At 29.9% G+C, this 15,951-nt stretch overlaps 1 protein-coding gene across 4 annotated transcripts in view; it reads right to left on the bottom strand.

The window, feature by feature from the left end:
- The window catches only part of LOC111634248 (octopamine receptor Oamb-like), an 86,143-nt gene that overhangs the window by 66,717 nt on the left and 3,475 nt on the right, over positions 1 to 15,951 (bottom strand). For 2 of the 4 annotated variants that reach the window (XM_023378975.1, XM_023378974.1), the window contains exon 1: positions 158 to 310. The exons of 1 other annotated variant lie outside the window; for it this stretch is intronic. The gene's annotated coding sequence lies outside the window, so the exon portion shown is untranslated. Of the gene's footprint in view, positions 1 to 157; positions 311 to 704; positions 777 to 15,951 lie in introns of those variants that run through there. One more of the 4 variants, XM_023378977.1, reaches the window with a different exon arrangement.

A 15,951-nucleotide genomic window follows, 5' to 3' on the forward strand; every position in this document is an offset into this window, starting at 1 on the left:
TAAGCAGATGAAATTATTAATTAATTAGAAGTTTTTTAAATGAAATTATTACGGGAATTTTTTTGTTAATTGTAATTAAAATAACTTTCTTATTGCTTAAAGATATTTCCAAGAATACAAAAAAAAACATTAATAATAATTCGAAAAATAAAAATACCTGTAAACAGAGGATTTGAAAGATAGAACTTGACTGCACGAAGAGAGGAGAAGCAACTGTGACGTTTGTCTTACTTCATCTATGACGTCAGGGAGTGTCACGTGGGCGAATCACATGGCTCAACGTAAGCACATTACCGAGAATCGGTTATATCTGAACGTTATCTTAATGCGGAAAGTTGTTCCTTTTTTTTTATTTTTTAAAGAAATTTTTAAGTTGTTACGATGGCTGCTATTGGTTCTTGTTGTATTTATGAATGAATTTCGTATTATTTTAAAAGATAAGTCATTAAAATGTTTATAATTAAGTATATACGAACCTAAATATCATAAAAATAGGTGACAAGTAGGGGGTAGGTAGTTGTAATTACCTTTTATAAGAGTAAAATGTTGTATTTTTTGAAGTACAATACATTTTATTCAAATTTAAGTACATTGTTTGTTACTCTTCAAACAAGCTTAAGTGTATTTTCTACACTACCAAACAAATTTAAACACGTTTGGGAATGTAAAATCCAATTTAAAAGTTTAAAAATATATTTACTTACCGCTTAGAAAATAATTAATAATATTCTATTATAACTCCATTAATTCTTGTATTGTGAACACTAAACGGCTCTACACAATAATAAAATATGGCGTTAGAAAAAGTAATAATATAATAAACACTCCAAGGACTTACCTTTTATACATTTTCCTCGTTACATACCTTCTCCTGATAATGTATGTAGATAAATTCAAGTTACGTTACCTTTTGAAATTTGTAAATGATGTGGAAAAATCAAGGATAAAAACAATTTAACATAACTCTAACCCACGTTCTAACCATATTCCATTTTTTTTAACTATACGAGGTCAAAGGTCACAGTTTGGTATATAATTCCAGTGAGTGACATACGTTTCTTTTTTTAATATTTTATTATTATGCGTGTCTAAAACACAGGAAGACACCCCCGATGCAACTGACCCGTGTTGTATGACTTGTCATTAAGCTAGCGTGTGTTTTTCCAATACGTGTTTAGTATACTAATGAGCCGGTTATGAGCCCTTGATTATAATTATTTATCAGTAAATTTACTGTGGTTTTCCATTTCTAATTCTATCCTTGAAGTATTAGAAATATTTCTCCTGTGTTTGACGAAGGGAATTGAATAAAAATGTCGAGGGAATAGATTTTTTTTTAGTTTCCTGTATTGGCTAGCACTTGGCCCAATTTTTTATACAATTCAACAGATATATTGTAAATCGTTATCGAAACTAACCAATAATGTTACGAGATTTTGCCTCTGTGGTCGATAATATCAATTTGTAGCCCATTTATCACGTAATATTTTAAATCTTTTGACAGACGGCCGAATGGACCCGGCGATTAAGGCCTCGGTCTACCGCTCTGGGGAGAGCAATTCAAGAAATTTTTTATGGATGGCCGGGTCCTCTCACTTTTCTATTGTGGACCTGATGAACCCATAAAGAAGAATAAAGATACAAGGCCTACTTAGTGCTCACAAGAAGCATATACAGTGTCTCATATGCTCTATATATTTAAGTACTGTACATAGGCTATAGAATAAAGCATCGTATCTTAAAACGTACTGTACATTACTATTTTCTGTTATTGCTAGTTTAAAAAGGTATGTGTACGTACTCTGTACATTTATGTATGTTTTTCACAGTATACACTTTCACGTCTTATATGTAAGGGAAAAGTACGTAAAGGTACAATACCTTACACCTTAAGTAAGGTATAAGGGACCTGCAAGAGTGTGGAATGTGTTTACATATGTTATATCTTTGTATATCTTTACCGCTGAACACTGATAGTCGATTGGCGCCTCGCGTGTTGGCCACGTGGAGTTTTCCGGATTTTCTTCACATGTGTAACCCTAAACAAGGGGCAGTTTCTCACACAAAGTCCTTCCGAGTGGCACCCCCCTCGGCAGATCGCTCACGTGTCGCGTTGTCGCATACAAATAAACCTAAGATGTAAGATATCCTTGAAAATTAATTGTAAACTACTTTTATCATGTTAAGCTGCAATTAAGTTAACTATATTATCATGTGTTATTGCTATTGTTACTAAAGTGCACTTAACTAACTTATTAAGAAATTTGAACGTATTTAATTAAATTTTTCAGAATTGAAAACATTTAACCTTCAAAACTATTTTACTAGAACATATTCATTCAATATTTACTAATTTTATATTTTAATCCCACATTTTGATTACTTCTCACACTTTCTACTTTTATAATTCGATTAAATTAAAAATATTTTCGTATTTTTTATTTTATTCTGATTAAACTGAATTTTGATTATTTAACAATAAAGTTATAAAATTATACATGTATATTCCTGTATGAAATCCCTATTCAAGGCTCTGTTATAGGTATTCTGTATCTTATCTATACTTTAAGGATCAAAAACATAAATAGCAGTGGAATGTTATACTTATACCTTTATGTGGCCCAGGCAAATTGGAATTAGGGGGTCCCCATGTATAGTACAGTAATGTCTTCAGACATTTTTCTTCGGGAAATTTTTGGGGAAATATTTTCTTATAAAAGATTGGTTTGGGGCCTCCTGTAGATAGGGTTCCAGGCAATTACCCTTTTTTGCCCGTAGGTTAATACGCAACTGATAAGTGGGTATCTGAAAGGACCACTTTTTATTACAACAAATCTTTCGCTCCTTAATAAAAATCTACTTGTTTGTTATATATATATATGATGTATGTAGCCTTTACATATATTTAGTATACATACATAGCAACAAAGTAACGTATGTATTTTATCTATCATTATATAATCCAGGCATGCAGCCTTTCTGTAGCAGAGGGCCTTACCACACTGTTTTGATACGAGATGGTGCCGAAACACGTGGAATTTTATGTAAATTAGGCAAAGAACCCCGCTTATATGTAAGTTTGTGATCTAAATAATAAAACAGTAAACGGAAAATTTAGAAAAAATATTTTTATTTAGGTCATTTTAGTGATAATTTTAGTTTTTCTTGCCTCCATTCCATTAATTATTCTCTTAATTTAATTACAATTGGCAGTTCACATCCATTCCTGATTTTACTAATTGATTAAAAAACACGTGGTTAAACAATCTTCAGATTTATTGCCTTTAGCCTTATTAGCGAGGTTGAGGCCGAAGTTTTAAACGGGAAAACGTGTACGTCGGACGTTCAGCGCTGCTTTCCTGTAAGCCTAGGAGTTTGACAATGGTGTTTGGAATGTCGAGCATGATTCCATTAACTATCCGAACATCATTGTCAAACTTTTAGGCTTACAGGAAAGCAGCGCTGAACGTCCGACGTACACGTTTTCCCGTTTAAAACTTCGGCCTCAACCTCGCTATTATTTTCGTTCGTTTGTAGTAGCCTTACGTTTAAGGATCTTGATAATAGGCGAGTCATAGAAAAAGGGCCCTAGGTCGCTAATGCATGATCTACACTTGTTGTGGCTCAAGCTCTTTCTCTCCACCAAATAAGGATACTTGTGAAAATGCGAGGCCTTAAGCTGCAGCTTGTTTAGATTATGGGAAAGTCGGCCTTACGTATAACCTATACTTCAAAATACCCTGAATTTTATTTTTATATACTGTAAATAATACGCGCAATAATTAAATATAAAATATAATTTTAGTTTTATATAATGTATATATAAAAGTCTCGATATAATGAATTTTCATGACTGAGCTAACACGTTCGCTATATCGAGAGCTTACAAAAAAATAGCTTATTATATATCATTATCACTAAATCGAGTGTTTAATATATGGAGAGTTATCATTATATAACGATAATGATCGAGTAATCTTTATGTGTATAATGAACTCTCGATATAGAGGAGTTAGCTCAGTCCTAAGAGTTCATTATATCGAGATTTCACTATATTAACATTGGAAATTTAACAGTTTCAATTACATAAAATATTGAATTTAGCCCAATTTATATTTTATTTTCAATTGTCTCCTACCAGCAGAATAGTGTTTATATATTTTAGGTTAATAATATAAAATCTATTGAACCGTATCACTTTTCATTAAATATATATTTTACGCTTGGATTGAAATAAATATTAATTTCTGTTTTCCCGGATATACGGTTCTATCTATTGTTTTTTTCAAATAAATTAAATCAATTTCAATAGAATATTAACTGTAAAATTGATATTCCTGTATAGTCTCATACTATATTTTCAATTACAATACGCTTCTATTCATCAAAAATGTAAGTATTAAGAAAGAAAACTGTTGAAAATATTCGTTTAGTTAATTAAAAAATAACATCTAACTTCATATTTTTATTTTGATATTTTTCCGTATTTATGAATGATACAGGGTGTATGAGTGAAACAATTGGGATTAACGTAATTGTGCCAGATGTGTACAATTGTATTGATATTTTATGTGATTTAAGGGTTGTCTGGCAATTTAGAATAAGTACAGTTGCTCCATAGTTTAATAATATATCCGTTTGCCCCAATTTCCTGACAGGAGAGATTAAGGCGCAGCATGTTGATCCGAGGAATCCGAATCGAGTCTGGGCGAGCAAATCATCTAGAATTTTTTATGGGCCCGGATACGTCGGGCCCTTCGCTGGCCGATCGGTCCCAAGTGGTCATGGCCTAACCCATGATGGACACGAAAATGGACAGTACTATCCGAACCAAACTGCCCTCTGATTAAGACCTACTGCCTACAGATTAAGAGTTAAAAATGGGAGGGAAAATCTATTTGCTCCGTATTAACTACGTAACTAGACATTACAGGGCAAGTAGGGCAGTGTTCCATAATTCAATATTATTCCCATTTTTCCCTTGTTAACTTTCACTTTAATTAATAAATTTTATATGGACAGTTTGGTGTTCCTCATCTCTCATTCCTATTTAATAGTGGATCGAACATATCCATAATCAAGAAAAATGAAAGTTAATTCATAAAACGTTAGAGCTTCGCCTCAACTACAGTTGCAATTCTCTAAATATAATTCTATGCCCCCCATTGTTGGGAGTGGATAAAACCACTGAACGCTGGTAACAGGTTGCGGATTCGAGCCTGACCAACGTAAAGTGTTTTCGGGTTTTCTTTACGTGTGTAACACCTAAATAGAAGCCAGTTCCTCTTAGGAACGGCTTCCGAGAGGCAAATAGCCAGTGGTGCGTTATCCTATGGTCAAAAAGAGAATTGCCTGGGGAACTCACCAACAGGATTCATCAAACCAATCCTTTATAAGAAATATTTCCCCCAAAAATTTCCCTTATAGAAAAATATCTGAAGTCAACACTGAAAATGGATCGCCATAATTCGGATTTGTCTGGACCTCATGAAGCTATAACGCGCCACTGCAGATAGCCCATACGTTGCGTTGCAGTATCACATTTATTCTACCCTAAACATAGTTCTCTACTAAAATTTATCTGGTTTTAGCCCTCTATAGAAATTCTACCACGTGTTTATGATAATTCAAAATCATCACGATTGCTATTATTTAAGAGTGCCACTTAACAACGAACCATTACAACACTCTTCATTTCTCTTCCTAATGGTTTACGTTGGCACAGATATTGTTCCTACCATTAAAGATTTAAATTTTTAGTTTTATTGCATTTTCCTATTTTATACGCATTCTACTTTCTTCTATTCTATCCAAATAAATGGTTCTGTAAAAGTTGTTAATGATTACTTCTTCATTCATTTCCTTAAAATTCTAACTGACACAATTACACTTGGACTATAAATACCAAAATTATTCATCATAGTTGTAGATTTAACTGAGAATAATAATAATAATCGTATTTTTTGGTAAATATATTTTAACAGCGTACGATTTTAGATCATCATTAACTTCCATTAAAAAAAATAAAATTACTTTTATGATGGCAATAACTTGAAAAGTAATTGAGGAAATAATGCAATGTTATGTATTTCTTTTCTTTTAGAAGATACTAAAAATTTCCACGTGATTTAACATATAGATTTTAAAGTAATATAAGTAAAAATGCTGCCATATTTTCCGCATAATTTCTCATGAAATTATGATTATTACTTTTATATAAAAAAATACGCGTATGCCACTACCCTACTCCATCACGCATCATTGCATTGGGAATATTGGTTTCTATGAATTATCGCTCTCTATATTAAACAAAATATATTTTTAATAAAATGTTTATAATATATTGAACTATATTTTACTAGAAAACAGTATTAAAAATCGAAAATTTTCTATTCGAATAATTATTTTAAATCTATCTTCCATTACTACATTCTATGCGACCATACGTATAAATTTTTCTTAAATTACAATCAAATTTACAGTATTAATATAAAAAATCTTTATAAATATTTTAATAACGTGTTAATTTTTATATTTAGCCATAAATTTTAATCTAAATTTCACACGAATTTAGATGAAACATTTGAAAAATATACACTTTTCCAACGCGTGTTTTATGATAAAAAATAATTACAGCGCATAAAAATAATCTAAAACAGATTTTTTAAAATATTTTCTTTTTATATTTAAATCCTTTCAATATATTTATAACAGAAATTCGGGGAGAAACTTAGCTGAAAAGTTTTTTCGAGTTTACTTTCGGTTGTAATCTTCAAACTCATCTTTAAAAACATGATTTTATAAGGAAAAGATCGAGAAAATAAGCATAAAAACTCATGTTTATCATTTAATTTACTTTATTTTTAAATCGGATTAACATTTTCTTTTATTTGCATTAATCCTTTTATAAAATTTTAATGAGAAAAATAATTATTTCTACTGTAAAGCATTGATTAGGTCTATCCAACTCGAAATTTTAATAAAACAAATAAATAAATTTATCATCTAAACAATAAATTTTTTAAAATATTTATTAATCAAAATAAAATAACTTTTTAAAGATTGTGCGAGCTTATATATATATTTTAAAAAATTAATTATAACGATTTTTCCTAAAAATTAAAATATTACAATTTCAATTTCGATTTTTAGCACGTAATTTAATTATATAACGATATAAATTGCTAATTAAAATTTAAAAAAAAACATTTATAAATTTTAATTCAAAAGTTTTTTTATATAACTTACGCATTTAAAAGAAAATTTTTAATCAAATTGTAAAGGTTAATCCATCATTGACCTGATTACAACACACTTAAATGCGTTTGAGTAATTGGCATTCAAACTGCGATGAAGTTAATTGTGTTTAATAAATATTTAATTATGTTTACTTCTTACTTTTATATAAAATAATCGACATTTTTAGAAGGAAAAACGAAAAAAAAAAAAAAAGCGTGTTCTCTATATAAAAAGTAGCGATAAAAGCTCTTGAAAATAATAATGTTTGAAGACTTTTAGCGAGAAAAAAATTATATATAACTGATAAAAAAAATCTATTTTGATAAAAGATAAAAAGAACTCTTTTTTTATTTTTAACTCTACAGAGATTTACATCAAACGAAATCTTTAATACTTCAAAGAAAATCGAAAGATTTTTCTTACATTTTTCACATTTTTCCATAGGTAAAAAAAATAACAAATAAATAGGTTATACAATAAAACTTTTTAAAAATTCTTTAATTTATAGGTGTAAAAAAATTGGATTTTTAGACCTATAAATTTCCGCTCTCATCTGTCTGTCAGTCTGTCCTTCCTTAATCTCGAGAAGGGAGTTAGAGAGATATAATCCGAGAAGAGATATGGAAACCAGAGGGGGAGAAGACCCCGATTATCTGTACAATTACTTCCTGTTTACAACTGAAATCGTGTGTTTTTAATTCAAATATTTTCCCCTGAATGGAGTTACATAGATGACTGGCATGATATCAGGAAAAGTATGATTTACAGGGACAAGCCACTACTAATTTGAGGTGGAGAGCATATATTTTATTTTAAAAATATTTAATATTTTTAACTATTATAAAATGGCAAAAAGCTTAATTTTGAGGGTAAAGATGGATTTTATAAAAAAAATTGCAAATGTAATAACGAGTAAAATCGTCATTAAATTTGACCCTGTTGGAGATACACACGACCCTTATTATTTCTCCACTCCTTCGACCTTTATTCACAAAAATTTAACAGCATCGATCTCCCAAATAGACAAACTCCTCTGCAAAATTTCAGACATTTTCGACAAAAATCACACGAGTTATTAAGCTTCAAACAGGGTGAACAAAATCGTGCTTTCCCCATACATACAGAAAAAACACCCAAATTTTTTGCATTTCTCGACATTTCAAGGTCACTAGAGTCCTTTGGTGCCATTTTTTGACCGATGGCCATACTCACCCTCTGTTATATATATAACAGAGGAAAAGTATGGTCATCGGTATAAGTATGACCAATATAGGCCTATATATAACAGCAGGAGGGAAAGTAAAAATCAAAAATAAATTCTCTGAAGGATCTTTTTATCTTCTTTAAATCTTTAAATACTTAAACATTTATTTCTTCTGGATTTTATCGTGTTTATTGTATAATAAATCCATTTTTGTCAAATTTTTTTTTTATGAATTTAAATGTGTGATTTATGTTGTTCGTCGGCAATTCTTCATGGAAAAGAGCAGCAAATTTAAATTTCCAACAATGCCTTAAAGTGTAATTTGTCACAATTTTCTGCCGAAAATACGAAAAAAAAATCTTACAAAAAATTTCTTTTTATATATTTTACTTACTTCATTTGCATAAATTTATTATTTTTCGCTTAAAAATAATAATTTAAATATTCTATTTTTAAAAAAATGCGTGTAACGGATGTCATCGCAGGTATTATCGCTTATTGAGAAACAAAGTAAAATTGCATCTTGTAATTTTTATAACCTTGAAAATAATATTTCATATATTAAGAATTCGGGTCAAGAATTAATAATAAACTGATGATTTTCTAGAGGTCGTATTTAAATAACTTAATACGCGTGTGACCTGCACTTACCCCCTTTTCTGTTAATTAACTTTAAAGTTTCGCGTGTAATTTTTATTCTAATCGGGTGATTTAACTTAATTACTATTTATAAATTGACTTAGACCTTAATTAAATTAAGTAAAATATTCGTAAAAATCCGTTACTAGAAAGTGACAAACTGACGGACGAATTTTCCTCTCAGGTTTTCATATTTTATGCAGCAATTTCTATACGTTTAAATAAGTCGAACCTTGCAATAACGACCACTTCTAAACGGCGGACATTTTTTTCGGAACTTTAAACAAAAATCTATACAAAAATAACCTCCAAACGGCGGCTACTTCCAATTTTATATTCCTGCCAGTGGTCGAAACTTTTCCACTTTTTGAAGTTTTTCCTGAGGAAATATCTACATATTTAAATATAGCTTAACCTGCAATAACGACCACCTCTAAATTGCGGTCGATTTTTTGGAATTTTAAATAAAAATATATACAGAATAACCTGCAAACAACGACCGCTCCCAATAACGGTTATTTTTTTATGTTCTCACTAGTGTCCGTCGTTCAGAGGTTTTACAGTATTTCATCTCTTAGACAACCTGTAAAGAAAGGTCACCTTTTAATAATTTTAGTTAAAATTGGTTATTTTAAAGATTTCTTTTTTATTTCATGATTTTTTCCGAGCTATCCAGTAATTTAAAGATATTGAATTTAATTAACAAAATCTTTTTTTATTATTTCTTAATTCTTATTAAAATTTTCTAAACTTATTTTTCTATTAATATTCATTCTTTAAAATATTTTAAAGTGTTTTTTTGGAGGAGGTTTAAATTAATTAAAGTTTGCACTTTTTAATTTCTGTTGAGAAGTTGAATTCGTGGTTTTTGATGGTGCATAAATTTGTATTTAATTAATTAATTAAATTTTAAAAATTGTATATTTAAATTGCTAGAAGGCCATTAACCACCAAAATTTAAGAGCATTAATGCCCACTAACCTTCCTGCGAAATTCAGAAATTTTAGACAAAAGGAACAGTCATTATTAAGCTTCAAAGTGGATAAATAAAATCGTGCCTCCCGCGCACAAACATTTATATATACAGAAAAAATCCTCGATTTTTTTTATATTTCTGGACGTTTCGTGACTCCTTGGGGAGTCAAAATATATTTGCCGCAAACACTTCAAGGTCAAAAAGATTTCAGGACGTTATCTTTGTTGATAGTAGTAATTATTTTAGAAATTTACTTTCCTCGAAAAGTAATGACGAATGAACTTTAACTTATTCATTGAAAAATGTCATCATTATTGCACAGAAATTACACAAAGTATGATTTCTTTGCGTAACTTGTAATTATCAAATAATTGTAAATTTAAATATGTATAAATCTTAATGTTTTGAAGAATACATGTACGGCATAAGAATTATGATTAATTTAACCTGTTAAATACTTGGCTGCGTATCAAATTCTTTGTATTACAAATACGCTATTTTCTTTGATTTTCCCGCCCCTTTAATCTGGTTTTCCAGTTATTTTTCTGCTAAATTTTGTTACACTAAAAATTACTTAATTGTTAATAACATCTGTGAATATTTCTAGCAATCAAAACTCAAATTAACATAATAGGAATACTGTTGAAACGCGCGTAAATAACTTCCTATAAGAAAAATAACTGCAGAACTTATCACCAGGGGGAATTTAGCGCTGAGTGTTGGAAGCGCCGCGGTTTCTTAATGTTCAAAGTACTGCTACGGAATTGGATTCACATGTGTCAGCCGCATTCTAACTTATGGTCGCGCACTTTACAAAATAATTCATATATTCTAAAAATTATCATATTAAAAACTGTCATTTAAAACACAAATGTATCGCCATAAAAAAATAATGTTTTACTTTAAGAACATGAATAATTCTTCTGCTTTCCACTGTCTTAGCATAATTCATCTTTGACAACTTTCATATTTAAAGTTCGACAGCTATTGAATTATTTTATTTTATGGTAAATTTTATTATAATATCGAGTGTGTACTTGATAATTATCTTTAAAAATAGCCCAATTACAATAATTGCCGGAAAAATTTTAGACTGGCAACATTTTAATTGTTCTGTAAAGCAGAATGATGTTCAATGTGATTTGCTACATCAGTGGTCCTTGTTTTTCAGATATTTATTGTTCATTTATAAATGAATTTATTGTTCCTCTTGTTAAATTTCTACATGTATCCTTGATAAAACTACTGGTATAATTTTTATTATTGTATTCAATTTCCTATTAAACAGTTAGATTTTCAAAACAATAAATGTCATCACGTAAATTTACAGTATTAAAATACAATAGGTGTCGCTTATTGTAATGGCGGATATTGTTATCATTCGTTTAGTATTATCAGAATCAACACAATCCAGAACATGTAAATAACATTACTAAAGTTTCGCTTATTTTAACCAGAGATTCTCTTATAATTAACACTACGTTACTAATGATAAGCTTGAATTTACAGCCAACGTTTGACGTTTCTGACAATAAAAACTATGACGTTTCTAGCACAATAAAAACGTTAGCAAAATCAATGTAAGTTAAAACATCCAATCAAATAAGGTGTTTACTCTTAATAGGTTAAACATTTGTTTTATTCTTGTACTCAACACTAATCACAATATTGTACTTTATTAATTAAATTCCAATTTCTAAGAAGTACAATATAATATTATACCGTACTTTTTAGAAATCGGAATTTAAAAAATAATATAGTATTTTAAAAATATGGTACTTCTTAAAATACTGTAATTATTATAAACTTGAAATTTTGAAATGCTGTGATAAGGGTCCACAAAAATAACGAAGATGAATAGCATAAGAATTAGCTAAAAATCTTATTGCAATCAAAGGGCGATTCACACGGTGAAGAAAACGATAGAACATTGCATACAGAACCACTCGTGTCAAAGAGAAGTTTCGATTCTGTATCAGCCGAAATGTGGATAAAAACAGAATGGACGAATATCTACGATGCAGACAAAACGGAATTTTCGTGAAATACCTGATCATATTTGTAAGTTTATACATGAAAGCGCTAAAAAATTAAATAACCCAAGAGGCCAGTTCCTTGCTATGCCAATGTGCAAGACTAGAAACAAAGACTTCTACTGTTTGGAAAAAGTAAAAAGTAATCCTGGATATTTTAAGAATGCGAGACATTTATCGGTGGACTACCGTTCAAATACAAATGCCTTGAAGACAATTGATATTTTTATTAATTTATTAGTTTAATTGGATATAAACAATAGATTGTTTTTTTCTAGATAATACATTTACGTGTTAACAATATGCTATTTAAAATGCTTGCGAATATACCACCGATTCAGACGTGCGACCAAAGAATCATATTTGACTTAAACGTATATTAAAGAAGTCAGATATGTGCAAAAATTTTATAGATTATAGTCAAAGACAAGGCCATGCTTTTACTGCTAAAGTAATTTTCTTATTTGATGCACTACATCTGTCAATGTCTTGGGATCGGGTGACTGAGAAGACCATTGAGATTTGTCTTAGCGAAATTTTAAAAAAATAGACACTAAGACGTATAAAATGGGGTTGTTTCTATTGACGAGGAGATCATAAATAACATTCCAGAAGATATTTTAAAAGTAAAGTTTAAAATTGGTTGGCAATTGACAGGGAAATTCCAGTGTGTGCTGTGATGAATATGCCAATCGCTAGAAATATGCCAAGTGGTTACAGAAGAAGGCTCTGGAGAATTATGTGATGAAACCGAAGAAAATCAACACAAAGATGGTCTAGGTCTTCCAAAAAAATGCTCAAATGGCAGAAGCTCTGACATACTTCATTGTAGCGTACAGTACAGATGCATCGAGTTTCGGAAACATTATTAATATCAGTTTTATTAATTAATGGAAGATTGCCAAAATGCGGTTGGAAAATAACGCTGGATGAATTAATCGAGTAATTATTATTATAATTAATTAAGTTTTAAGTTCATTTATTATTATTAGTTTATTATGAGTAGGTCTATAATTCATTAATAGGACTTATTACACTAATGTAACCTCTGAATGACAAAGAGTGAATCCTTAGTTTCTTATTATTAAATATTGTGGTTATTAAAACGTTCTTTAGAAATATAACTACAGTAGAACATGTCCAAAACGGAAACTTTTACTATATTAATATTTTCATATAGTTGTTTAAACATATTTTTAAAAATTTTTTAAATGATTTTTTCACAACCTTCCTCGTTACAATGACGTGACACTATTTGCATAAAGAAAATGAATGGAATTAAATTTTATACAGGTATGTAGATGATAAACGGAGAAACCATACGTAAAGGAAACCAAAAACATAGATATAACAATAACAAGCCATAACAATAGTTTAGAATAGAACAGAAAGGTCCCTAGCTTTTCGTATCTGGTCTCGATTTTCATCTATCTAATTCCATTCTCGACATTAACACCAGACAGACGACAGTGGGAATGTACTGTACAGGTATGCAATTTAAAAATTGCAGCCCAATAAAGACAGTTTTATTAAATGACTGTACAAGAAAAAAGTTGGAAGAACGGTCAAATAGTATATTAATAAATAGTAAGAAACATCAAAGAAATATCATAAAATTTGTAAAATTTACATACAAACCATATAGAAAAAAATATATGTTTAGTACCAGATCAAAATAACTAAATAAAGAAATATTTAAATATTAGGAATCAAAAAGAAGATATAACAGAAGGAGTGGTCTATTCGTTTACATGAAGTTCTTTAAAAAATCTAAGGTATATGGGAGAACAAAAACAAAATTGGGAATAAGAATTGAAGAACTTTTAAGATCAGTTCAGAAAAATTATGCAAATACAGTATTGTATTGTAATAAGGAAGGTGGGAAAAAATCGGTTTAAATATTTTAAAAAGTATATTAAAAAGAACATTATGAACATATTAATATAATAAAATGAATGGTAATAATGGAAAAAAATCCTTTCGACACGGAATTGTTATATTTCTAGATGACGTCTTCATAATTATAATATTTAACCGTAAAGAACTAAGAAAAAGGAGAAAAAGGAGTAAGAAGAGTTAATGAAATAACGGATAAATATTTATTGTGACATGGTCATAATGCCGGGCTGCAAGTTTTAATCATATTTTTAATTTATTTAATTTAAAATATATGCTTGCCACCTCAAATTAGTAGTGGTTTGCCCCTGTACATCATACTTTTCCTTTAACAATAGAATCGGGCCGTCATTTATCTAACTCCTTTCCGAGGGAATTTTTGAATTGAAATAATGTGACTTCCGGTTTGCATCGGACGTTCGTATCGGGATCCGTTACTCCTAACCTTTCTATACACGGTCTTGACTTTTATCTATCTAACTCCGTTCTCGAGATTAAGACAGACGGACAGACGACGGATACATAAATACGTGAAATCATTGTATAAAAGTAAAAGTCTTCGGAAACTAAGAGTATTGTCTTTATGTCTATCCTGTCTATCTTGTCAGGATAGACATAAAAAGCGATCGAGTAGTAAACGAAGAGATCCAAAAATATCCAGGTTAAGTCAGGTAAGTCCGACTGCGACTGGCATCAAGAATTCTTCATTTTCTGCAAAATTTGTATCCCCTTGCTTAAAATTAATATTTAGGTGGCCATCTTTGAATGCATACTTTGCCAAGCTTTGTTCGGATCTCTTTATTTTTCTATCAGTAAGTATTACAATTACATTGTAATGGATACACGATATTACCCAGGTTAAATCATCCGTAAATATTTCTGAAATTACTACTAAGAATTGGAACCGTGCCCCCAAAGCGGCGGGTTGATGCCATTATCGATTCGTCATCCGACTAGATCTATTATAATGGGATTGATCACACGCACGGGGTTGTAAAGGCCGAATAATACATCTCATACCTCGCCAACGAGCAGGCACATGGAGTTTTCCGGGTATTTTCATACGTCTAATATGTAGTTTCCTGTTTGGTTATTTCTCACAATGAAGTGTAATATGAATGACACAAGGCTTTTAAGTTTGTAAATGGGTTCGAGAGTGGGTGGTGGTAGGTTGATTCCAGCTTTTTGATTTGTAAAATGAGAGCTAAGTGCTATTTAAGAACCAATCTTTTATAATTATATTAGTATTTTAAAGGCAAAAGCCATACTGTTATACATTTTCGAAAAATTAAATGTATAACACCTAAATGAAAAAGCCGACAGAAGAGAGGCAAAGACCCGAAACGCTTCTCGGCAAATGAAAAAAGAGAATTAAACAGAGCCTCGAGTCGCGGCAGTCTACATGTCTCCAACGGGTTAAAGAAAGCCTTATGTCATTTATATTACACTTCCTTGTGAGAAATAATCAAATAAGAAGATTGACACGGTTTCATGTAAAGAAGATGTAGTTTCCTATTGAAAATTTTCCCGGGAGGCACTCTCCCTGGTAGATCACCCACGTGTTGTATTGTCGTATTCCATCACCCCACACAACTCCTTGTAAAATTTATTTATTTAACTATTAAACACACTATTGTAATTGTCATATACAATAGAGTATATGACAATTACAATAGAATATATAACAATTACAATTACAATAGAGTGTATAACAATTGAGTTTGTTTTCTTGTAAAGTCGGGCTTTAAAATAATACTAAAACAAATTTTACAGAACAATAATTCATTGAGAACATAATTTTTAATTACAAATTTTTAAATTATACGTTAATACTTGTTAATTCAGAAATAATGTAAAATTCGAGAAAAATAATAAAATTATATAATGTATATAATTTAAATACATTATATTTTATTATTAAATTTTATATACATTATAAAATATAATAAATTATATTTTATAAT

This window comes from Centruroides sculpturatus, unplaced genomic scaffold (assembly GCF_000671375.1).
Source record: "Centruroides sculpturatus isolate CEXI.00-Female unplaced genomic scaffold, Cexi_2.0 scaffold792, whole genome shotgun sequence".
NCBI classification, from domain to species: domain Eukaryota; kingdom Metazoa; phylum Arthropoda; class Arachnida; order Scorpiones; family Buthidae; genus Centruroides; species Centruroides sculpturatus.